The sequence below is a fragment of the Miscanthus floridulus genome, chromosome 3, assembly GCF_019320115.1.
Source record: "Miscanthus floridulus cultivar M001 chromosome 3, ASM1932011v1, whole genome shotgun sequence".
Classification (NCBI taxonomy): domain Eukaryota; kingdom Viridiplantae; phylum Streptophyta; class Magnoliopsida; order Poales; family Poaceae; genus Miscanthus; species Miscanthus floridulus.
In genome coordinates, this window is record NC_089582.1 from 100,618,114 (window position 1) to 100,645,174 (window position 27,061).

The following is a 27,061-nucleotide window of genomic DNA, read 5'->3' on the forward strand; positions in this document are numbered from 1 at the left end:
ATCTTGAGCCCTGAGGCCGATGCAAAGTCATTTAATATCTTCCTCAATCGACTGACATCAGTGATTTCAGCGCGGACAAGAAGCAACGTGTCGTCTGCATACTGAAGCACAGGGCAGCTGCTATCCACCACAGGGTGTTGGACGCTCTGGTCTTGTTTGATCATCCGCTGCAGCACATCAGCCACTAGCAGAAAGAGGCTAGGAGCTTAATCCAGCGCCCGGGGCAACCATTGACCAGCACAGCTGAGTGGGAGGTGGCTAGGAGCTGGCTCATCCATGAGATCCAGATCGGGGGAAGGTTTTGGTCTGAAGGACTGTTAACAAGCTGTCTCATGCCACATAGTCAAAGGCTTTGGCGAAATCTAATTTGAGGACAATGGTGGGGAATTTCTTCCGATGGCAGTGTTGAACCAGTTCGGTGGCATATACAAAGTTTTCAGAAATGGAGTGCCCTTTGATGAACCCCGTTTGATCCACATGAACAAGGTGTTGGATGAACCGCTGCAGCCTAGTGGTTAGGACCTTGGTGATAATTTTAACCGGGCAATTCTGCAGTGAGATTGGCCTAAAATCCTTCGGTTGACAAGCACCTTCTTTCTTTGGTAGTAGTACAATGTGAGCCCTATTTATTCTGTTCAGATCAGGGGTGCTGTTGTGGAAGCTAGACTGGAGTTCCATGACTGCCGTTTTGGTGTCAGCCCAAGCAGCAGCATACCAAGCAGGGCCTAAGCCATCAGGGCAAGGAGCGTTGTTCACGTTCATAGAACGCACCACGCCGAGCGCCTCAACTTTAGTGAAGTGGGCGACCAAAGGAGAAGCATCCCACTGTGGATCACTCAAATACAGGGCGTTGATGTCGAAGCTCCATCTCGTCGAATCTGCGGTCCCTATGACAGTTGCATAGTAGTCAGTCAAGGCAGCAGACTTGTCTTCATGTATAATCAACTCTCTCCCATCAATTGAAATAACTGCAATCTTGTTTCTCCGCTGCCGGCAGGATGCTCTAGCATGGAAGAATTTGGTATTGGAGTCTCCTTCTTTCAAACTATTGTACTTGCCTCGCTGCTTCCAATAGGCAGCGCGTTGCCGAATGAACAATGTGAGGCGTTGCTGGCACAGATCACGCAAGCAGTGTTCTCTTGCAGACAGGGTTCTAAACTCTTCGAACAAGTCAAATAGGTGAATTATAAAGTAGCAATTGTGGTAAATGTGAGGGGGAGTGGTGCTTACACAACCAAACCTTTGACGCCTGTCGAACGGCCTTGATCCGAGCTGCGATGTCCCTAGCGGCATCTCCCAACCAGTTAGCAGAGGACCAGGCCAGGAGAATAGTAGGAAGGAAGGACGGATCAAGGAGCCAGGAGCGCTCAAGGCGAAAGGTTTTGGGCTTTGGAATGTTAGTTTGGATGGAGGCAACGATAGGAATGTGGTCAGAGGTTGGGCGCAGCCAGTGTTGGTATTTCTTAACGCATACAGAAATAATCTGCAAGCGCATGGAATTACCGTTGTAGCATTTCACCTGGAAGTATTCAGGGTATTGTATTTTCCATAGGGAACGGAGGTAAATCTTCTATCTAGTTCATCCAAGGACAACAGAAGGGTAGAGTTGGTAGAGGGTAGAGAGGATTCTTATGGTTTAGAGTCTAAGGATAGATAAACTCTACTTCTACTTGCTTACTTCGGGCACCGGATCGCATCTGGTCTACCAAGTGATGCCGGCTTGTAGCTCTACGCCATATTCGAATGTGGGGGATTACGAAGGACAGATAGGGCTGTCACCACCTGCCGCCTACCCCTCAACCAGGGGATACGAGGCAAACAAAGGTAGCCTCTAGCCTAGACACCATGTCTACGCTATCGACTACTACTCTAGCGTTGTATAGGGTGATCCATCTTTATCAGGAGCCCTCTACTAGAGTACCCACCATGGGGACGGACGACGAACCCGCAAACAAGAGCGAGCAAAGCTTAACTGATCAAAAAACTTAATAACATAAGAATCTCGAACACTCATGTAGCAGATGAATCTGTTGAGGTGTAGGTGTTCGTCGAGGTACAAACGGGGAGATACCGACAAGTCCGGCACTTCCACGAACTCTCCCTCACATCTCTCCCAACTACTCAACTCTAGCTAGCTAGGGCCTAAGCCCTTTGGAGTGATTCTCTTGCTCTAGTGTGGTAGCTTTTCTTCCTTGTGATGTTGTTGAAATGTGGAGCTCTAGCCCTGTCTTTATAATAGCTAGAGGTCGGTTTCGGTGGAGATAAACATGGAAACCTCCCGAACCGATGCCTAGGGGCATTTATTGCACCGCCTGTGCAAGGTGGGGCCGAGCGGAGCTAGGGGCGGTGTGGCCGCACCAGGCCTGGCCCGCCTCGGCACCGCCTTCGCGCTGTGGGCTGCTAGCTCGGCCTGGATCACTTCCACATCGATGTTTGGCCTAGTTTTGATGTGTAGGTAGGCCTTCTTCCTTTATTCTATTGCGCATTTATGCTTTAGGCTTTTCTGGATTGCGCCTTTTCATGTGTTTTTCTATGTATTACATGTATATGTCCTGAAAATGATCAACTCACCAAAACTCATGGAATATGTTAGTGTAAGACCCTATTTACTAAGTTTGGTGTTTTGTTTGGATGGATTTTATATAATTGTTGGTGGTAAAAATGTGAGTTAAGGACCGCCAACAAACTCCTCCACACTTAGCCCTTTGCTCGTCCTCGAGTAAAGTTTAAAGACTAAGATGGGTCATCTCCTTGATATGAAATCAGCATACAAGTTATTCGAAGCTTCACCTGCACTTGTGAACTGTGGATTGTCTACCATATTATCTTGGGTAATTGAATAATGGAACAACATTGATTCAAATCCTCTTGCATCAATCAATTTAGAAACTTGGGTTTTCATTTGAATTTGAAAATGTAATCATAACTTAGCTCCTCAAATGATTCTCTCGGATCACTCAAAGTGTGTGTTTGGTTCCTCACCAAGGCATATCATAGTGTTGCCTTCTTTCTTTCCTACATTTAAAAAGCTTATATGGATCTTTGGGTAAGGAAAGATACGAAGGCATACTTACCCTGTATATTTTGTTAAGTCAAAGCTTGGATCTGAGGAGAAAGATGTCATACCCTTAGATCAAGAAGTGCTTGTTTGTGGATAAAACATTTCTAAATCTATACTATACTCCTTTTGTAGATATGATGTCTCTCTAGCTTTTTATTTTGAGACATGGCTATCATTATTTTCTTCTTTTTATGAGCCTTCATGTGCTCATCTCTTTTTTCAATACCTTGGGACCTTCATGTGTCCCTTTTTGTTTTTTTATACTTTGGGACCTTCATGTGCCTCTATTTTTTTTCAATACTTTTGCATAACCTTTATGTCTTTTCTTTTAAACCACATATTTAGAGAGATCATTATCTTATAGAACTCAGAGTATTTTGCTATCAATTTTTTTTGTCTACTCCCAGTGTAGGAGCAGAGTTTTTGGTGGATGGAAGCATGTTTTTGCGTACTCCCAGTGTGGGAGCAGCATGTATAGGTGGGTGTACATGATCTGGATCTTGGGGACATGATAACTTTCTCAACAAGAGTCAACAAGACCTGATAAAACTCAAAACATGAGTAAGTAGCATAATTATGGAGGTTTTAAACTCTAATCGCTAGATATGGCTTTGGTAGGAATTTGCATATCATTGAGGAACATGCTATTTGGATTTTGATTTTGTAAAATAAATCCCAAGTCCTTCACATGAGAGAGCAAGGTTCATTTTCATCCTAGTATATCACAAATTCCAATTACTTAGATAATATGGGGTCCCTATCATGAATCGTCCACAAGTTTAGGAATATTAGCAAGGAATAAAGAGTGTGCAAATTTAATCAAAGGATAGCATGGAGATTGAGCGATATTTGTTTTTCATTTTTAATTTATTCTATGTTTTAAACTTAAAATTTTTGGGAGAGTTGAGGAATTTGTTGCACAAACCATCATTATAGAGGAAGGAGTTAAAATGATTCAGATGTGGTTTGGCTAATCCAAAGGTTTAGCCAATCCTTTCTAAAACTATTTGTCTTGTCCTTCTGAATGATGGATCGTCTAATGTTTGTACAACGTGTTAGTGGGAGATCTCAAATGTGTGCGAGTCATGCTTGAGAGATCTTCCCCCACACTTATTCTTGTACCTGTTTTTATTATTCAAGAAACAAAAATGGAAACAAGGGCTCTGTTGGCTTAAACACCGAGGAACCTAGAATTTATTAATTATTATTATTAGTGTATATTTATTTTATTATTATTATATATATATTTCTTTTATTATTTGTTCATCCTACTTTTTATTATTTTTTTAGCATAACCCAACACAGGGGATGGTGTCGATAAAAGATGCTCGGCAGTCCACCAAGGGGGCTACCCGCGATGGTAGATTTATCGGTGAGGTGAGCAAGATTAAGAGCGAGATGGTGACAAGACACAAGATTTATACAGGTTCAGACCATCAGCTTGACGTAATACCCTAATCATGTGTCCCGTCTGTTTGTACTGGCTATCATATATGATTACGTGTGTTTTGAGGGGGTCTCCTACCTGCCTTATATAGCCTAGGAGGTAGGGTTACATGCCGATCAGGTCCACAGCTGATTGGGTAACAGATTAAATTTATATGGAATATTATATTCGGCATATCCTAATAGATTCTATGCTATCTTGAGGACGTTGCCGTGGTGCCTTGCAGCGTGCGCCGAATAGTGTCGTGCACTGCAAGCCTCTGTCTTGTGGGCTGGGCTGTCCCTGCTGGTGTGGCCCATGTGCGTAGCCATGGGTACCTGGGTCAGACCCCCCACAGACAGGGGCGGAGGGGGCGGCGTGCTGTCTACATACCAAGGCAGAGCCGGGAGTAGGAATATGCCATGAATCTACAGTAGCTACAAGGGTATTTTTGTCCAATAAAGGCCTACAGGCATGTATAAATAGAGCCCCAAGAGAGCATTGTAAAGGGGGAGAGGAAAATGTTGAATAATGAAACTGATACTCTAGTGATTCACTTGTCGTTTCTCTTCGCTCCTACTTCGTCGTGTTCATCTTGTGGGTTTTTGTCTGCTAGGCAACAACCTAGTGTTGAAAGGCTAATGCCTAGAACAACATTGGGCAACCTCAAGTATTCATGTCCAAATACCTGAACAATTATCAACTTTGACAAACTTTCTAAGACTTTCTAGAGCAGTACTATCTCGAATATGGATGTAGTCATCCATAGCATCAGCTGCTACTCCATAAGATAACATCTGGAATGCCGCCGCCACCTTCTACAAACAAGATAGTCCTAGGGTTCTGGCTGCATTCCTCTTCTGCATGAAATAGTCGACATACTCCTCAACGGCATTCATTATGTGTACAAACACGTGACACCGCATTCGAAACCTGTGCTGTCCCATAAAAAATTATTCAGACCTCTATGCATGCAGTAAACATAAGTCAATAAAATATGAGAAAATTAACCTGCGCCTGAAATAGATCGGTTCATACGTAGGATTATCTGAGAAATAATCTTCATAACAGTACGCAGTGTCTCGACTGCCTATCACGATTCAAAACACGATGTCCCTCTACGGAACCACGATGGTATGCATTGACAATATCTGATACTATATATGCGTTGTTGCAATATGTAACTCATCGTCATCATCCGAAGATGACGACTACAATGAATCCATCACCTCATTAAGTACATCTTCAAACTCCATTATAGACCTTTGATTAGGAGGGTTCTAGGAATTTGCTCGAACACCTAAACCGGAATTAAAAAAAAAGAAGTCCGTCGATCTACTGATCTGATAACGTGACCTAAAGCAATATCATCTCAAGCAAAGCAATATACGCGATCAGGAAAATCAATTGCAGAATACACCTACAGGGTAGCAGCAGCCCGTCGCCACCAAGATCAGCGTCTTGTGCTGGTGACGCACGTGAAGGCGATGTCGCCGCTAAGAGCCCAGCACTCAAGGAGAGTCTTCTATTCATGCGAAAGGAGGACGTCGCTGTGGACGAGTCCAAAGGAATAGGTCCGTGGAAATTTTCACGCGCCTAGGAATAGGTCCGTGGTAGCCGGCGACGTGGCAATTTTTTTAATATAGAAGATGAGAAATAGCAAGGCTGTTGTAAGAACTCTTGTTTTTTGAAGAGCTCTATATGTTACAAAATAGCTAAATTATGAAATTTGGCTACTAATTTTAGCAAGCTGTTGGAGTTGCTCTTAGTGACGAGGGTGTGAGAAGCTCAGGAGCAGCGTTTTTTAGATGCACTACCCTTGCATGTGCAGATATGCTGCCAGTGAGATCCATTTCTTGGACCCACAGGTTGAATACTACGTAGTCTTTTGTCATGGAGCCATATATCTTCTTTTCATTCTTTTACCTCTGAATGACCTTCTCTTCTATATGACCACGTTGTGTTCCCTGTCAGAAGAAAGAAAGGCAATCTTCTCCATTTACATTTACAAGCTGATGGATGGCTATTGCCTATGGCTATGAATTCACTTCTATCTTAAAGGTCAGAACTACTAACTGCCAGTTCGTCTTGTAGATGTATCACTGATTAGGCTGCTAACTACATGCTTATATCATCGCGCTTTGAGATTTTCATAGGCATTGCTTGAACTCATAGTCATGGGGTTGTATCAAATGGTGTAAAGCCACGAATCTGATGAACCAAAGTGCTAGATAGGCTTTGCTCCCACATCATTTGAGTACTAGAAGCCGCACTCTACTTTGCCTATTACACAGGACATGAGTCAGAACTCAGAAACCATTGGAGAACTAGGAGGGCCAACTCTGCTTTTATCTATGCACTTGCACATTCCACAACACAGAAACTGTTGTGTTACATCTTTTTAATCTGTCCTGCTTCTTTTCATGGGAATGATGTGAAACTCTGAATATAAATAGCACGTGTGATCTGCTAAACAATTGCGTACCTGCCAAGGAGGAAATGGAATAGTGCCATAAATCTGCAAGCTAGGCATGTTTTGAAGTGAGAAACAGTATGGAACAGATTAGACACCACAAGAGTTCCACTATATTTGGTTAAAAGGGAAGGTCTGATATACCTAAAAAAACATTTGACAATGTCATTTAGATGTGTAGGCAGATCTCTCTTGCCACAGTTCTGCTTCACAAAATGTTAATCATTCTTCGACATTCCTTGGTCAACTATAAGGCATAAATAACGTGTGGTAGGTTTAGCTTTCTGCCTACCAATTTGTGCATTAGTAGTTTTAGGCTGATATTTATAAGTTGACGCATGGACCAAACCGTCTAAAAGCTTAAATGTGAATCATGGTTATGCCTAGTGAAAGCTGGGTTACCCTCCAGTGGGTGTGCATGTGGGGCACAATAAGATGGGACCATACCCTGGAATATCTCTGATGGCAACAGGATATCGATGATGTTCCCTGATATTGGCTTACACTGACAGTTAAGTCAGATGAGTGCAACGTATGCTTGAGCAGAATTTTGCCTTCAATCTCTGGTGGCCCTGTCTTCAGGGTTCTCTTTTGCAAAATTCCCAAACTTTTAGCGTCCCAATTCCGTGTTACGATATTGTTTAGATAGTCTAATTATCTTCCCTCTAAAAACTAATTAAGCTCTATATATTTTTTTGCTTTCCAGCTTGTTGGGTGCATGAAAAATATCACATGGGTGTAAATTATTTAAAAAATTCTATGATAGACTATATCCAGAGAAATATAGGATAGCTAACACCAAAGGACCAAATTCTGCATTGGCCTCGAGAGGGGAATGCTATCAGGTTGCCTATGAACTTTTAAGAATACAGTTATGATGTTTGGTTCAGATTGTTAGGAAAAGTGTCAAGGACGTCGGGTCCGAGAGAAGCAGGACCCCGGCTACGGAGTTCGTAGCTACGATCCGTGGTAACGGGGCGAGGTTTTGCCCCTCAGCTCCCAGTCGATTCAGAGGAAGAAGAGAGATTAGGTACTAATTCTTGCTTGATTATTAATCATCCTGAGTATTCTCACATATAGGCCATTCGGCACTACAAATTAGAGCTAATTGCTCCTAATTCTAAGGCCTTGATCGGCTGTGTCGGGTACCATAAAAAGGGGTCCCCTAAGCAAGGACCGAAAAAATCGCTTAGACCTTGTAAAAATCAAAACTAAGAGACAACCACCGGCAAACCCCCACCACATCCGAGGCTTGGCTGGGCCACTCGGTCCACCTCGAACAATATCCGGGCTCACCCGAAGCGGGCTCGGCCCAGAACGAAACCGCAAGGCCTCGGACGAGGTACTCACTCTCCGCCTCGCTCGAGGCCCCGCACGTAAGGCCTCGGACGAGGTACCAACTCTCCGACTCGCTCGAGGCCCCGCACGTAAGGCCTCGGATGAGGTACCGATTCTCCGACTCGCTCGAGGCCCCGCACGTAAGGCCTCGGACGAGGTACCGATTCTCTGACCCGCTCGAGGCCCCGCCCGTAAGGCCTCAGACGAGGTACCGATTCTCCACCTCGCTCGAGGCCGGCTCTGCAACAACCCCGTCGCCTCCGCCTTGACCGACTTCTCTGATAGGACGTCGCGTCCAACTGACGTGTTCAACCACTCCTGCGACATCAGCCGATTGACGGCTCGGTACAGCGGAGTGGCCGACGAGACATGAGTCACATTGACGCCATGCCGTTCGGGACGGGACGGGGCAGGGGCTACCGGCCGCTGTGCTCGGCACTGTGCCCACGACTGACACCCGTGCTCCATTGTGCTGCCTAACCCCTGCTCCGAGGACAGCGCGGTGTGGAGAGTCATGTCCGGGTCCCTGTAGCCTCGGAATCGATGTACAAAGACCAACTGCTCCCTCCGAGCCTCGGCTATCTGCTTTGGGGTCTCGGTAGCTTTGGGACTCGCGCCCGCCGAGCCCCCCACAATGGTTCAGCCTCTGCACCAACTAGGCCTCGGCTCTCTACGTCGTCAACATACAGCGACCGGCACGTCGACCATAGTATGCGCCATGCCCTGCGTCAAGCCAACACAAGAGCTCCCACATCGCACAGGATCGGGCGTGACCGGCGCGTCGCTCCAGGGCACCGAGGACAAGACTGCTCCATCGACCATGCCGCCACAGTGACAAGCTGCAGGGCTCAAACATACCACCTCCGCTCACAAAACGCCACGTAGCGAACACATGTATCGCCCCTGTCCCCCCCTTCAACTATAAAAGGGAGTGACCGAGGCCGTTTCTAGGCACGCACAGACAGAAAGAGACTCAGACAGACGAACACACTCGTTTCCTCACTGCAAGAGATCAACATCTCAAGCCACCCACGCCACTCCACGTAGAGACCTGGGACTAGCTCCCTCTCTCGCTCTGCTTGTAAACCCCTACTACAAGCACCTCGGTGTAAGGAATACAAGATCGCTCTCTCAGACTAGACGTAGGGCACCTATTGCCTAAACTAGTATAAACCTTGTATCTTTTTGCATCACCATCCGGGATTAGGGGCCCGCAGTACATTTTCACTAGTCGGTTGAGGGCTCGCCGGTCCAAAACACCGATAGTTGGCGCGCCAGGTAGGGGGGCTACTACGTGTCAGCTTCATCATCCCAACAAGTTCCGGATGACAGACCCCATGCGACCACTACGTCTCAGCACGGTGATCTGGTTCGGGAGCCTAGAGTTCATGTCTCTAGGATGTGAGTACGGTATCGTACTCCTCACACCCAGAGCCCCACCGACCGATGATGACACCACGCCCCAGTAGCCTAGGCGCAGGTGGTGCTCGGGCCGCCGCTCTCGTCGCGCTCGCCAGGCACGACGTGGGCGGGACCACCCGACACCACGCGAGCTCAGGGCAACGCACCGCGCTCTACCCGTATCCCACACCCGGCTGTTGGTACAGAGCCCCTGGTTGGGGACCTATCCAGCTTAAGCCTAGGCAAGGGAAAGACACCGGTGGCACGCAGCGATGCCTCGTCATCAAGCTCTGCCCTGCCACCTCCTGAAAAGTCGACTCCGGCGGAGCAGAGCCGGGCGACGACACCATCCTCGTACCCCTTCGGGTTGAGCAATGCCGCCGCCGCCTATGCTTCTGCCTACGCTTCCGCCTACACTTCCGCTCATGCGGAGCCCTCAGGACGCCCCAACGTTTTGCCCTCGACCTCATCGCCACAACTCTGACCCACACCCACACTGACTCCTCGAAGGAGGATGAGGCGTGGGCCGGAGCGGACTTCTCCGAGCTTCGCGACCTTGAAGCCATGCGCCGCTTCATGGCCACGAGCGACTACTGCTTTGGCTACTCTGACTCCAACGATAAAGGCACTTACCATCCCACTCATGAGTGCTTCCACATCGAGTTTGGGATGCCGAGCGCGGGCGATGAGGATGAAGGGGTAGGCAGTCGCTTCCCGCCCCACGAGGGGGCAGGCGACCCCACACCTCCATGCATCGAGCCTCCGGCAGCACAGAACGAGAACCCCACCCACGAGGAACTTCGACACCTTGACCTGGAGCAGCTCCATGAGCTTCAGGCCAAGGTCGAACAGGACCGACTCCTTCTGCAGCAGCTCCGAGACACCCTCGAGCAAGAGCAACAGGGTCGCAGTGATGGCGAAGCAGCCTGGCGGAGGGTTCACGACGTCAACCACTACATCAATAATGACGTCGGGGGCGAGCAACCCCCTATCTTCAATCGCGCTAGCCAGAACATCATGGCAGCGGCGATGCTACTCTGGACTATGCCCGAGCCCTCTACCACGGAGGGGCAACTGGTCCACGGCGAGCTCTGAGACCTCCTTGAGACCGCCGTGGTACAGCAGGCCGAAAGCTCTGCCTCTCAACGGCGCAGGGGCACCTCAGAACTACCCGCGGCATCGTCTCAGCAGGGTAGAGAGGCCTCGGTTCATCCCGAGCCTGCTTGGGCACCGACAGCCAACAAGGCCCCCTCGGTGCATGACCACCTCGGCGATCGGCGTGAGGCGTAGGGCGACCACAATATGGTTAGCAGGCGACGGCGCCACGACAACAATGGGCCCGCCTGAGGCTACCACCCGCACCGAGGTGGTCGCTACGATAGTGGGGAGGACCGTAGTCCTTCTCCTAGGCCACCTGGCCCTCGAGTCTTTAGCAAGGCCATCCGCGGCGCTCACTTCCCCGCCCGATTTCGGCAACCGGCCAACCTCGCAAAGTACAGTGGTGAGACCAACCCTGAGCTATGGCTAGCCGATTACTGCCTGGCTTGTCAGCTCGACGGCGTGGACGATGACCTGCTCATCATCCGCAACCTCCCCTTGTTCCTGTCAGACCTGGCGCGAGCCTGGCTCGAACACCTCCCTCCCTTGTAGATCCACAACTGGCGCGACTTGGTAAAGGTCTTCATCAGAAATTTCCAGGGCACATACGTGCGCCCTGGGAACTCCTAGGACCTCAAGAGTTGTCGCTAGAGGGTGGACGAGTCTCTCTGAGACTTCATCCAATGCTTCTCCAAGCAATGCACCGAGTTGCCCAGCGTCGGTGACTTAGAAATCATCCAGGCATTCCTCTTCGGCGCCTCCTACTGAGACCTGGTCTGAGAGTTAGGCCAGAATGTGCCGACCTCAGCGGCCGCGCTCCTTGACATCGCCACCAACTTCACCTCGAGCGAAGAGGTTGTCGGGGCCATCTTCCCCGACAACGATGCCAAGGGGAAATGGAGGGACGAGGCCCCTGGGGCCTTGGCCCCCACCTCCCCAAGAAAAAGAAAAAGGGTCACCAGGGGAAGCAGGAGGTCCTTGAGGCCGGTCTAGTTGTAGCTGCGGATCGCAAGAATCCTCGAGGCCCCACCAGAGGCCCTGGGCTCTTCGACGACATGCTGAAGAAGCCCTGCCCTTACCACCAGAGCCCGGTGAAGCACACCCTGGAAGAGTGCACCTTGCTCCGGCATTACTACGCCAAGCTCGGGCTCCCCAATGATGATGCCAAGAAGAGGGACGCTGGCGATAGGGACAATGAGAAGGACGATGGGTTCCCCGAGGTGTACAACGCCTTCATGATCTTTGGTGGGCCTTCAGCGTGCCTCATGGCGCGTCAGCGAAAGAAGGAGCACCGGGAGGTCTTCTCGGTTAAGGTGGCCACTCCCCGGTACCTCGACTGGTCTCAGGAGGCGATCACCTTTGATCGGGATGACCACCCCGATTACATCCCAAACCCCGGGCAGTACCGACTCGTTGTTGACCCGATCATCGGCAACACCCGGCTCACCAAGGTGTTGATGGACAGAGGCAGTGGCCTCAACATCCTCTATGCCAACACCCTAGAACTCCTAGGGCTTGACCAATCACTGCTCCAAGGCAATGCCAGGGAAACGCACGTGACCCCTCAGGCGCATCGACTTGCCCATCTGCTTCGGCACTCCCTCCAACTACCATAAGGAGGTCCTCACCTTCGAGGTGGTTGGGTTCAAGGGGACCTATCACACCATCCTAGGGCGCCCATGCTATGCCAAGTTCATGGCGATCCCCAACTACACCTACCTCAAGCTCAAGATGCCGGGCCCCAACGGTGTCATCACTGTTGACTCCACGTACGAGCATGCATATGACTGCGACATCGAATGCATTGAGTACGCCGATGCTCTCGTGGAGGCCAAGACCCTCATCGTCAACCTCGACCGACTTGGTAGCGAGGCGCCTGACTCCAAGCATCGTGCCAGGACTTTCGAGCCCACAGAGGCCGTCAAACTCGTCCCGGTCGACCCCACTTGCTCTGACGGCCGGGCGCTGAGGATCAGCGCCACCCTCGACAGCAAATAGGAAGCCGTGCTCGTCGACTTTCTCTGCGCAAATGCCGATGTATTCGCGTGAAGTCCCTCGGACATGCCAGGCATACCGAGGGAGGTCGCCGAGCATACCTTGGACATTCGGGCTGGCTCCAGATCGGTGAAGCAGCGCCTGCGCCAATTCGACGAGGAAAAGCGCAGGGCCATCAGCGAGGAGGTGCAGAAGCTTTTGGCGGCCAGGTTCATCAAGGAAGTGTCCCATCCAGAGTGGTTAGCTAATCCTATATTAGTTAAGAAGAAAAATGGGAAATGGAGGATGTGTGTAGACTACACCGGTTTGAATAAAGCGTGTCCAAAAGTCCCATTCCCATTACCTCGAATTGACCAAATTGTTGACTCCACTGCGGGATGCGAAACCCTATCTTTCCTTAATGCTTATTCCGGTTACCATCAAATCAAGATGAAAGAATCCGACCAGCTCACGACTTCTTTCATCACCCCATTTAGCATGTACTGCTATGTGACTATGTTGTTCGGCCTTAGAAACACAGGGGCCACATACCAGCGATGCATGACCCAGGTCTTTGGTGAGCACATCAGGCAAACCATCGAGGCCTATGTGGATGACATCATGGTCAAGTCCAGGAAGGCCAGTGATCTCATCGATGACCTAGAGATAGCCTTCAAATGCCTCAAAGAGAAGGGCATCAAGCTCAACCCCGAGAAGTGTGTCTTCGGGGTCCCCCGAGGCATGCTCTTGGGATTCATAGTCTCAGAGCGTGGCATCGAGGCCAACCCAGAGAAGGTCTCAGCCGTGACCAACATGGGACCAATTCAAGACCTCAAGGGAGTGCAGAGGGTTATGGGATGTCTTGCGGCCCTAAGCCGCTTCATCTCATGCCTTGGCGAAAAAGGCTTGCCCCTGTACCGCCTCTTGAAAAAATCCGAACGCTTTTCTTGGACCCCCGAGGCCAAAGAAGCCCTGGCCAAGCTCAAGGCACTGTTCACCAATCCTCCTGTCCTGGTGCCACCGACCAAGGGCAAGGCCCTCTTACTCTACGTCACCACAACAACCCAAGTGGCCAGCGCAGCCGTAGTGGTCAAGAGGCAGGAAGAGGGGCATGCTTTACCTATCCAATGACCTATTTACTTCATCAGTGAGGTGCTCTCTGAGACTAAGACACGCTACCCTCACATCTAGAAGCTGATCTATGCCATAGTCTTGGCTCGACACAAGCTGCGTCACTACTTCGAGTCCCACCCAGTGACCATGGTGTCGTCTTTCCCTCTGGGAGAGATAATCTAGAACTAGGAGGCCTCGGGTAGAATAGCCAAGTGGGCTATGGAACTCATGGGGGAAGCCCTGTCTTTTGCGCCTCAGAAAGCAATTAAATCCCAGGTCTTAGCTGATTTTGTGGCAGAGTGGACCGACACCCAACTGCCACCTGCTCAAATCCAGGTGGAATGCTGGACCATGTACTTTGATGGGTCCCTGATGAAGATCGGGGCAGGCGTAGGTCTACTCTTCATCTCACCCCTCGGAGTGCACAAGCGCTACATGATTCGGCTCCACTTCGCTGCCTCCAACAATGCAGCCGAGTACGAAGCCCTCGTCAGCGGCTTGCAGATCGCCATTGAACTTGGAGTATGGCATCTTGACGTACGAGGCGATTCACAGCTCGTCATCGATCAAGTGATGAAGGAGTCAAACTGTCATGACCCCAAAATGGAGGCGTACTACAAGTTGGTACGTTGCTTAGAAGGCAAGTTCGACGGTCTTGAACTCAACCACATTGCGTGAAAATTCAATGAGGCCGCGGACAAACTAGCAAAGATGGCGTCGGCATGGGCCCCGGTCCCCCCGAACATCTTCACCAGAGACCTCCATAGGCCTTCCACCGACTATGCATCAGCGGCGGGAGAGGGCCCACCGGTCGAGCCCATCACAGGGCCCGAGGCCCCCTCTGTCACCGAGGCCCCCGTGGCCGAGCTCGAGGCCATGGAAGTCAACGCGGAGCCTCTCAAGGCCAACCAGGGCGCAGACTAGCGAGTCCCATTCCTTGATTGCCTCGTTTGAGGAGAGCTTCCTGCAGACAGGACCAAAGCCTGATGGCTTGCGCAATGAGCCAAAACTTACGTCCTCAGCAACGGCGAGTTGTATAGATGAAGCCCATCTGGCGTCCTCCAACGATGCATCACCACCGAGGCAGTCCAAGCCCTACTTTGGGACTTGCATGCGGGAGCCTAAGGGCACCATGCTGCGCCTCGGACACTCGTTGGAAACGCCTTCCGCCAAGGGTTCTACTGGCCAACGGTGGTTGCTGACGCCACCAAGTTGGTACGCTCCTACAAAGGATGCCAGTACTATGCGCGGCAGATGCACCTCCCGGCCCAAGCCCTCCAAACCATCCCCATTACATGGCCATTTGCCGTATGGGGACTCGACATGGTTGGGCCTCTGCAGAAGGCCCCCGGGGGCTATACCCATTTGCTGGTAGCAATCGATAAGTTCTCCAAGTGGATCGAGGCTCGTCCAATCAATCGAATCAAATCCGAGCAAGCAGTGCTATTCTTCACTGATATCATCCACAGGTTCGGGGTTCCAAACACCATCATCACTTATAATGGGACACAATTCACCGACCACAAGTTCTTGATGTTCTACGACGACCACCACATCCATGTAGCCTGGTCGGCCGTAGGACACCCTAGGACAAATGGCCAAGTAGAACATGCCAATGGCATGATCCTACAAGGCCTCAAGCCAAGAATATACAACCGGTTGAAGAAATATGGCAAGAAATGGCTTGCCGAACTCCCGTCGGTCATTTGGAGCCTGAGGAACACTCTGAGCCGAGCCATGGGGTTCACACCGTTCTTCCTGGTCTATGGAGCTGAGGCCATCCTCCCCACTGATTTGGAGTACGGTTCCCCGAGGCTACATGCCTACAACGAGCAAGGCAACCGCACTGCCCGTGAGGACGCCCTCGACCAACTGGAGGAAGCCCGAGATGTTGCGCTACTACACTCGGCCAAGTACCAGCAAGCCCTACGATGCTATCAAGCCCGGCACATTTGAAGCCGAGACCTAAAGGTGGGCGACCTGGTGCTGAGACTGAGGCAGAGCAACAAGGGCCACCACAAGCTGACCCCGCCATGGGAAGGGCCGTACATCGTCGCCCAAGTGCTAAAGCCTGGGACCTACAAGCTAGCCAACGAGAAGGGCGAAATCCTCACCAATGCTTGGAACATAGAACAGCTACGTCGCTTCTACCCTTAAATTTCCAAGCATTATATACATTGTTTCTCGAAATACAATAAAGAAGCGTTCTTTAGTTATTCTAATTTTTCGAGAAACCCCCCGAACCTATCGATGGGGGATCAGCGTTACGATAACGCTACAAGGGAGACTCGGCTCTGCCTCTACAGAGGTGCCCACCGTAGGGCTCAAACAAGACTCGGCTCTGCCTCTGCAGAACTGAGCCTCCCTCAGGGGCTAGAAGGGGAGGACCCCCTCCATAAGTCCCAGGCACCATTTTTAGTCATTTTTTTGAAAAATTTTCTACGCCAAACTCTCTAGCGTACTCTAACAAATCGATTGTAAAAAACCTAAGGACCAAAAGTCTATCTCAGGGCCAAAAGGCCAGCCGAGCCGCGAGACGGCCTAGCCTCCGGGCTATGGCAACTCCCTCACCACCTTTTGCCCAAGGAGCAGCTTAGGCTCCGAGGAAGTTTTTTGCAAGTGATATGTTCAGAGACGAGACAGAGGGCAGAGGCTCGGAAATACAATAAAAAACAATTAAAAAGCATATACACATAAGTACTTCAAAAAGGCCTCGACGGCCACAAGCGTTATGGTACAATAATGTAAGTCCTAATCTATTTACATGGCCCCTTTGGCCTGGGTCAAAGCTTAGGGTCACCAGCGTCGGTGGTTGGCGCAGGAGGAACCGCCTCCTCTTCGAATAGCTTGGCCAGCGCCATGCTAGGGGCCACCTCAATCTGAGAGGCCTCGACCGCCCTAGAAGCCTCCCTCTCTAGCTCTGCGTCGCATTGGGGAGTTAGGGGTCAAACGCAAGAAAAACGAATAAAACAAGGGGCACGACTCAACAGGACTCACCCTCGGCCTTTTCCTTCTAGACTGAGGCCTCGACCCAGGAGGCCTCGGCCACCTTGAGAGCCTCCGCCAGGGCACCTTTCGTCAGTAGGTGCGCGCCCTGCTCTGCCCCTAGCTGCCCGACGACAGCCTTGGCAGAGGCCTCCACTTGTTTGGCCCGAGACCTGATGGTGTCTCGCTCGCCGGCCACCCGGGTCAACTCCTCCTCTAGCTCCTTGATCCACGCCGCCAAAGGGGCGGCCTGCTCCCGAGTGGCCACCTCGGCCTTCATATCAGCACGGCAAAGGCGGAGGTCCTCCACCTCCGCACTCCATGCCGACAGAAGCTCGTTGGCATTGGCGAGCAAGTCCTTCTGCTACCGGAGCTGGTCCTAGACGTCCCTCTCCTGCCGGAGGAACAACGACTTCCTGAGGGACCAGGCCTCGAGCTCCTAGATAGGTAGAGCGGATGTCAAGAACTACGAGAAGACTCGAGAAAAGACGACACGGCACAAGAAAGGAAGGCGCGTGCCTGGGCAACACCGGGCAGGTCGTCGGCCACGACGGACAACGCTGTCCACAGCGACTGCTTCGCTAGACGGCGGAATTGCTCGAAGGAGTCCCAGCGCCCCCCTCGGCCGCATCCTCGAGGGCGAACAGAGGCTCCCCCTCAGGATCATCCCAGCTCCGCCATAAGACACGTGGGCTATCCCACCCACGGGGCTTGGGTTGTACCCGGACGAGGGTCGAGCTCCCCTCACCAGAGGTCAGAGCTGGCTGCTCCGCGGTGCTGGCCGCCTCAGTGTCCACCACCTCCTTCCCCCAGGAAATATCATCGGAGGAGATCGAATGGACCTCCACCTCCTGGGTGCTCTCCTGCGATGGCGGCAGGTCTTGGACCGGGGGCAGTACCGAAGCTCGCCCTGCCTCTGTCTCCATATCCTAGGCCACCGGCCTCGCCGTGCCCAAGCTGGCCTCCGCCGCCTCGGCCTCGGTGGTCCCGAGAGCTCCGGCCTCCGCCACCTCGGCCTCAGTGGTCTTGGAAGCCCCAGCCTCCGCCGCTTTGGCCTCAAAGGTCCTAGGGGCCTCGGCCTAGCCCACGGTGTCCTCAGCGACTGAGGGCGCCTCGGCTTCATCTGACTCACGAGCCTCGACCTCGAGGGGCATAGGTGCCTCCTCCCCCGCTCACTTCATGGCCGCCTCGGTAACCTCTCCTTGGGCGACCGGCTCCTTCGGGTCGGCCCTCGCCGATGCTGCGCCATGCTGTATGGCGGCTTGCACCTCCACCACCCATTGAGTGGTGGAGCTGGTGGTCACCTTGAGCGCCTTACATGGTGCTAGGGCGGGCGCTTCCGCCTGACGCTTCCGGCTGAAGGCAAAGCACTCACAAGGTCAGCATACAACCAAGGGATGAGCGGGAGATGCTGCAAACTCCACTGACAAAACACTTACCTCGGACAGGGACACAACCGCTTCCGCACTGCGTCCCTCGTCCTCTGCAACTATCGGCCTTTTCCTTCTAGACTGAGGCCTCGACCCAGGAGGCCTCGGCCACCTTGAGAGCCTCCGCCAGGGCACCTTTCGTCAGTAGGTGCGCGCCCTGCTCTGCCCCTAGCTGCCCGACGACAGCCTTGGCAGAGGCCTCCACTTGTTTGGCCCGAGACCTGATGGTGTCTCGCTCGCCGGCCACCCGGGTCAACTCCTCCTCTAGCTCCTTGATCCACGCCGCCAAAGGGGCGGCCTGCTCCCGAGTGGCCACCTCGGCCTTCATATCAGCACAGTGAAGGCGGAGGTCCTCCACCTCCACACTCCATGCCGACAGAAGCTCGTTGGCATTGGCGAGCAAGTCCTTCTGCTACCGGAGCTGGTCCTAGACGTCCCTCTCCTGCCGGAGGAACAACGACTTCCTAAGGGACCAGGCCTCGAGCTCCTAGATAGGCAGAGTGGATGTCAAGAACTACAAGAAGACTCGAGAAAAGACGACACGGCACAAGAAAGGAAGGCGCGTGCCTGGGCAACACCGGGCAGGTCGTCGGCCACGACGGACAACGCTGTCCACAGCGACTGCTTCGCTAGACGGCGGAATTGCTCGAAGGAGTCCCAGCGCCCCCCTCGGCCGCATCCTCGAGGGCGAACAGAGGCTCCCCCTCAGGATCATCCCAGCTCCGCCATAAGACACGTGGGCTATCCCACCCATGGGGCTTGGGTTGTACCCGGATGAGGGTCGAGCTCCCCTCACCAGAGGTCGGAGCTGGCTGCTCCGCGGTGCTGGCCGCCTCAGTGTCCACCACCTCCTTCCCCCAGGAAATATCATCGGAGGAGATCGAATGGACCTCCACCTCCTGGGTGCTCTCCTGCGATGGCGGCAGGTCTTGGACCGGGGGCAGTACCGAAGCTCGCCCTGCCTCTGTCTCCATATCCTGGGCCGCCGGCCTTGCCGTGCCCAAGCTGGCCTCCGCCGCCTCGGCCTCGGTGGTCCCGAGAGCTCCGGCCTCCGCCACCTCGGCCTCGGTGATCTTGGAAGCCCTAGCCTCCGCCGCTTTGGCCTCAGAGGTCCTAGGGGCCTCGGCCTAGCCCACGGTGTCCTCAGCGACTGAGGGCGCCTCGGCTTCATCTGACTCACGGGCCTCGACCTCGAGGGGCATAGGTGCCTCCTCCCCCGCTCACTTCATGGCCGCCTCGGTAACCTCTCCTTGGGCGACCGGCTCCTTCGGGTCGGCCCTCGCCGATGCTGCGCCATGCTGTATGGCGGCTTGCACCTCCACCACCCATTGAGTGGTGGAGCTGGTGCTCACCTTGAGCGCCTTACATGGTGCTAGGGCGGGCACTTCCGCCTGACGCTTTCGGCTGAAGGCAAAGCACTCACAAGGTCAGCATACGACCAAGGGATGAGCGGGAGATGCTGCAAACTCCACTGACAAAACACTTACCTCGGACAGGGACACAACCGCTTCCGCACTGCGTCCCTCGTCCTCTGCAACTATGGTGGTGGCAGCGGTGGCGCGGCCCCCATGTTCGCTGGTGTCGGCCGGCCCTCGCTGGACTTCGATGCCCCCTCAACCCTCGGTAGAGGTTGTTGGTCGCCCCTGCCGTCGCCCGCTCCACCTCCACCGTCGAACCCATCGGGCTGACGGCACGCTTCCCCAACACCCGAGCCTCGGGCGTGTCGGCCTTGGCCCCGGGGCGGGTGATTGCTAGCCCCGAGGCGTCCTCTCCTCCTCCTCCTAGAGACACCGGGCCACTTGCCGATGCCCTGGGCGCAGTCCCCCTGATGTCAGGGAGATGGTCTAGAGGACCCTGCCCCGCCTCGCTCTCATCGTCATCGCTCGAAGAGTCCATCGACGACGGTGACGGAGATGGCTCCTCTGGGAGACCGTCGTGCCTCTGCTGCCGACGACGTTTCTCCAGCTCATCGTGCTCAGGGCTCTTCCTCTTGTGCCTTGCCTCCTCAGTGTCCTTCCGCTTCTTGCACACCTCGACATGCGCCCTGTTCACCGCCCGCCGCTCTAAGTCCTCGGGAATGGGTGGCGGGGAGGCTCGCACATCCCTCATCCCCTGCAGGAATGGCAAATGCGAATAAGGGAACAGATCAAAAATGTAAGGAGCAAGGAGGCCTCAGGGGCCGCAGCGGCGCGTGACTCACCAGGGAGATGTACCCCCACGACGGGCGCATCGGGAACGGGGTTAGACCACTGCTCCTCAGCCACCCCTCCACCGTCTCTCTCACCTGACATAGAATCTCCTCATCGGAGAGGGCGACGATGGACATCCAGATAGCATCGATCGGCTCATCCGGTGTCATCTCAATTAGGCGCTGTTGCCGAGCCATTAGCGATAGCACCCTCTGGCGATGGAAGGCCACCATGACCATAGCCACCATAAGGCCGCGGCTGCGCAGCCTCTCCAGCGCCTCCAGGAGCGGCCATAGCTTGGGCTAATTAGCCGTCGGGATGTCGTACCTCCACCTCTTCGGCTGGCTCTCCACGACCCGCCCGGTATAGGGAGGAAGCCTGCCATCGTCATTATGGAGGTAGAACTAGCTATTGTACCAGCGACGGTTGGACGACGCGAGCTAGGCCAGGATGTAGAGGGGCTACCAGTCTTGGTGCACTTGGAGAGTGTAGCCGCCAGCCCTCATCGCCTTCCGCGTGCCCATTGTGCCTGCCGGCTTGGTGGTGAGCCCCGCCCAAAAGAGGTGGAGCCACATCTCCTAGTGGGGGGCAATGCCCAGGTACCCCTCGCAGATGGCAACGAAGATGGCTGCCTACGCAATGGAGTTGGGGTTAAAGTTGTGGAGCTCCACGCCATAGTAATATGGGAGCGCCCGCATGAACTAGTCCGCCGATAGGCCAAGACCACGCTCGTGGAAGGCCACAAAGCTCACGATGTAGCCATCGCGTGGCCTCAGCTCTGGCTCGGCCCTAGAGCAATCCACTCCGGTCTGTTGGGGTCAGTAACCGAATGGAGGAGGCCGTCATCGACAAGCGACTGCAGCATTGCCACGGACATGTCAGACGGACCCCAAGGATTCACCTAGACGACAACAGCGTTGCCGGCCATGGGAGCGGTGGAGAATGCGGCTACGGCAGTAAGGCGTGCTCTCGCTATCCCTCTCTCTCCCTCTCTCCTATCCTCCCCCTTCTCCCTTCTTCTCCTAGACGCTCTTTGTTCTTAGCAACCGCTCGAGGGCAGAAAGGGCGAATGCAGGTAGGCAAGGTAAGGAGGGGCGGGGCGAGGCTCATCACGTATTTATGAAGGAAGGGGGCAAAACAGACGGGCAATGAAACCGGGGAAGTTCCCCTCAAATCTCGTGTAGTTAATCCGGATCCGACTAAACCGCCCACGCGTCCACCTTTTCCTTATTAACCTCACGCATACAGTAACATCCCATCCGTAGACATCGCATCGCATCTGACCACAGCAATGGTAGGCGCCATTCCATCTCCCCAAGGAACTGCCTCAAAAGGCGCACCCGCCATTGTCAGCCGATGGGAGGGCAATATCCCCCACCCGATTCCTTTCAGACTAAGGAACTGGGCACCGAGCCCGTTACGGTCCAAGGGTTCAAAGGCTGGGCCCCCGAGGCTCTCGACAGCCGCCCTAGGACAAACAGAGTTAGGGATGACTATGGGCGAGCCCATACATGGCCGAGGCCCAAGCAAGCAATTGCTTGGGATGCCCTAAGTCGTGTCCAAGACCGACAGGGAGGTCTCTGAATGGGATCCCACCATAGGGAGGCACCAAGCCCCCAGGGCCAATCGAATGGCCCTAGGACCCACTGGAGAAGCCCTGTGGTACCTTTGGAGTGCGTCTTTGGACCACTAGCCGATCCCTATCAAATGGGGCACGAGCCTCCACTTAGACTTACCCGATAACAGCTCACCAGAGATGTCACTGCTTGTGCCCACCGAGGGTAGCCTGGCATACTCCACCCCCTCCTTCGGAACAAAAAGGATGCGTGAGGGCCAGACAAAAAAGATAGGGAAACTCCTGATCACCCTCTTGCTCCGCGTAGAGGCTCAGGGGCACTTCCTGCAACCAAGCCAAGACCCAGCGACCCAAACTCGCACTCGGGGGCTCGGTAAACAACCCCTCCTTCCGAATGAAAAGGATGCGCGAGGGCTGCACAAAAAAGACAGGGAAACTCTTGATTGCCCTCTTGCTCCGCGTAGAGGCTCGGGGGCACTTCCTACAACCAAGCCGAGACCTAGCGACCCAAACTCACACTCAGGGGCTCGGCAAACAACCCCTCCTTCTGAATGAAAAGGATGCGCGAGGGCCGCACAAAAAAGACAGGGAAACTCCTGATCACCCTCTTGCTCTGCGCAGAGGCTCGGGGGCACTTCCTGCAACTAAGCCGAGACCCAGCGACCCGAACTCGCACTCAAGGCTTGGCAAACAACCCCTCCTTCCGAACGAAAAGGATGCGCGAGGGCCGCACAAAAAAGACAGGGAAACTCCTGATCGCCCTCTTGCTCCGCGTAGAGGCTCGGGGGCTCTTCCTGCAAACAAGCCAAGGCCCAGCAACCCAAACTCGCACTTGGGGGCTCGACAAATGCGATAAAAGGCACTGAGCCCGTTATGGTCCAGGGGTTCAAAGGCTAGGCCCCCGAAGGTCTCGATAGCCACCCCAGGACAAACAGAGTCAGGGATGACTATGGGCGAGCCCGTACATGGTTGAGGCCCAAGCAAGCGATTGCTTGGGATGCCCTAAGTCGTGTTTGAGACCGGCAGGGAGGACTCTGAATGGGATCCCATCGTAGGGAGGCACCGAGCCCCCGAGGCCAATCGAACGGCCCTGGGACCCACTAGAGAAGCCCTCTAGTACTCTTGGAGTGCATCTCTGGACCGCTAGCCAACCCCTATCGAATGGGGCACGGACCTCCACTTGGACTTACCCGATAATAGCTCACCGGAGGTGTCACTACTCGCGCCCACCAAGGATAGCCTGGCATACTCCACCCCTCCTTCTGAACGAAAAGGATGCGCAAGGGCCGCACAAAAAAGACAGGAAAACTCCTGATCACCCTCTTGCTCCAAGCAGAAGCTCGGGGGCTCTTCCTACAACCAAGCCGAGGCCTAGCGACCCGTACACACACTCATGGGCTCGACAAACACGATAAAACCCTTCGCTCAACTTGAGAAAAGCCCCTGGAGGAATAAATCCACTCCTCTAGGGCCTCGGGGGCTACACCCGGCGGGTGTGCTCGCGTGCACCCACTGAGGCCTCGAGTATGAAATACCATCCCGCCAGAAGCTACCGTAAGCCAAGTCTCGTCAAAACCTCAGGAAGAGCGATCACACTCTCCCCGAGGCTCGGGGGCTACTGTTGGGTACCATAAAAAGGGGTCCCCTAAGCAAGGACCGAAAAAATCGCTTAGACCTTGTAAAAATCAAAACTAAGAGACAACCACCGGCAAACCCCCACCTCATCTGAGGCTCGGCTGGGCCACTTGGCCCACCTCAAACAAAATATGGGCTCGGCCCAGAATGAAACCGCAAGGCCTCGGACGAGGTACTCACTCTCCGCCTCGCTCGAGGCCCCGCACGTAAGGCCTCAGACACCCATAAGGCCTCGGACAAGGTACCAACTCTCTGACTCGCTTGAGGCCCTACACGTAAGGCCTCGGACAAGGTACCGATTCTCTGACTCGCTTGAGGCCCCGCACGTAAGGCCTCGGACGAGGTACTGATTCTCCGACCCGCTCGAGGCCCCGCCCGTAAGGCCTCGGACAAGGTACTGATTCTCTGCCTCGCTCGAGGCCGGCTCAGCAACAACCCCATCGCCTCCGCCTTGATTGACTTCTCTGATAGGACGTCGCGTCTAACTAACGCGTTCAACCACTCCCGCGACATCAGCCGAACGACGGCTCGGTACAGCGGAGTGGCCGATGAGATGTGAGTCACATCAACGCCATGCCGTCCGGGACGAGACGGGGCAGGGGCTACCAGGTGCTGTGCTCGGCACTATGCCCACGACTGACAGCCGTGCTGCACTGTGCTACCTAACCCCTGCTCCGAGGATAGCGCGGCATGGAGAGTCATGTCCGGGTCCCTGTAGCCTTGGAATCGACATACAAAGACCAACTGCTCCCTCTGAGCCTCGGCTATCCATTTCGGGGTCTCGGTAGCTTTGGGACTCGCGCCCGCCGAGCCCCCCACAATGGTTCAGCCTCTGCACCAACTAGGCCTTAGGTCTCTACGTCGTCAACATACAGCGACCGACACGTCGACCACAGTATGTGCCATGCCCTGCGTCAATCCATCACAAGAGCTCCCACGTCGCACAGGATCGAGCGTGACCGGTGCGTCGCTCCAGGGCACCGAGGACAAGATCGCTCTGTCGACCATGCCGCCACTGTGACAAGCTGCAGGGCTCAGACATACCGCCTCTGCTCACAAAACACCACATAGCGAACACATGTATCGCCCCTGTCCCCCCCCCCCTTCAACTATAAAAGGGAGTGACCGGGGCCGTTTCTAGGCACGCACAGACGGAAAGAGACTCAGACAGACGAACACACTCGTTTTCTCACTGCAAGAGATCAACATCTCAAGCAACCCATGCCACTCCACGCAGAGACCTGGGACTAGCTCCCTCTCTCGCCCTGCTTGTAAACCCCTACTACGAGCACCTTGGTGCAAGGAATACAAGATCGCTCTCTCAGACTGGACGTAGGGCACCTATTGCCTAAACCAGTATAAACATTGTGTCTCTTTGCATCACCATCTGGGATTAGGGGCACGCAGTACATTTTCACTAGTCGGTTGAGGGCTCGCCGGTCCAAAACACCGACAGGCTGTTATTTCCTTCTAGCTACTTGCCATTTTTTCCTGATCTGCATGCCTGGTGACCACGCCCATATCTTTAGCTGGTGCGCCTACCTGCATGGTGACCGCGCCCAAATCCTCAGTGGCTCTGCGGCCATCCCGGGCGCACCGTTTCCTTGTATAGGCGTGGCCCCACATGATGTCTCTCCCCCCCTCGACTAGCAGCTCGTCCTTGAGCTGGAACGCAGGGTACTTGTGGAGGAAGGAGTCCACATCTTCCTAGGTTGCAGAGGCCATGGTTTCTCCCTTCCATTGGATGAGCACCTATCGAACACTGCGAGCCAGGCGGACGTGCACTGCCCGTTCGGTCTCCGGAACAGCGGCGCCGTTGTGGATGACCGGGAGAGGTGGCGGTGTAGCTGGCGGATCACCGATGAACTTCTTGAGGAGGCCGATGTGGAAGACGTCATGTAGCCTAGTGTTCGGAGGCAAGGTGAGGCGCACGGCAACCTCATTGATGAGCTCGGTGATGCAGTACGGCCCAAAGAAGTGAGGCTTCAGCTTCCCTATGGTCGCCTGGGTAGTGAGGCGGCCGGACGATGGCGTAGATGGAGTAGAACCTAGTCGCCCACCGCATAGGAGACTTGCTAGTGTAGCTTCTGGACCACCTAGGCTTGTTCAAGCCAGTAGCGGACGTCCTCCAGAAACTCGTCGTGGTCTGCCATGCTCTTGGCGACGGCAGCGAAACGAGTCTCACCCAGCTCATAGGACCGAATGGTAGGCGGGTCCCAGCCATAGACCACCCAGAACGGTGTGTCATGGAGCGAAGTTTGATAGGCCGTGCTGTAGATGTATTCCGCCCACGGCAGCCAGCGAAGCCACTGACGGGGCCGGTCGCTGGTGAAGTAGCGTAGGTACATGACAATGATGCGGTTGGCTGCCTCCATCTGGCCATCCGATTATGGATGAAAAGCCATTGTCATGTGCAGCTTGGCGCCCATGAGGTGCATCAGCTCCCTCCAGAACTTGGAAGTGAACACCGGATCACGGTCGGACACCATTGATTGAGGCATGCCGTGGAGTCGAACAATGTCGGTGAAGAAAGCCTAGGCCACGGACTCTGCAGAATACGGGTGAGCCAGGGGAATGAAGTGGCAATACTTGCTGAAGCGATCCACCACTGTCAGTATGACAGATTTTCCCCATACGCGCGACAGCGCCTCCACGAAGTCCAGATCGATGTTGGTCCAGACCGCCTTCGGGACCGGCAATGGCATGAGCAGGCCAGCCGGATGAAGATGTTTTGATTTGTATCGCTGGTAGGTGGAGCAAGCTCAGACGTAGTCCTAGACCATGCGGCACATGTTGGGGAAGTGGAAGTCGCTGTGGAGGCGGTGCATGGTGCGCTGCACAACCTCGTGGCCATCCTCGTGCACGGCGGTCATGATTTCCAGCATTAGTGGTGACACCGGTGGAACATAGAGGCGGGAATCATAGGCCACCATGCCGTTGATGAGGGACCACGGCGCCGCCCGGGTGCCTGTAGTGATCTCGTCCCTGATGGCAATGAGGGCCAGATCGGTGTCCTGAGCCTGGCAGAGGCGCTCGATGTAGTCGAACCGAGGCGCGGAGATGGCGAGGACAACACCCTCTTCAGTGTCGCGGCGCGAGAGGGCGTCTGCCACCGTGTTCGTAGCGCCGGGCTTGTACTCAACGGTGAAGTCGAACCCGAGGAGCTTGCCGACCCAATGATGCTGTGGGATCGTCGTGAGGCATTGGTCGAGGAGAAATTTGAGGCTGTAGTGGTCCGTGCGCACCAGGAAGCTGCATCCCCAGAGATACGGACGCTAATGACAAATAGCGTGGATGAGGCCGATCAGTTCCTATTCATAGGCGGTGAGGGAATAGTGTCGCGGAGCGACGGGCTGGCTGAA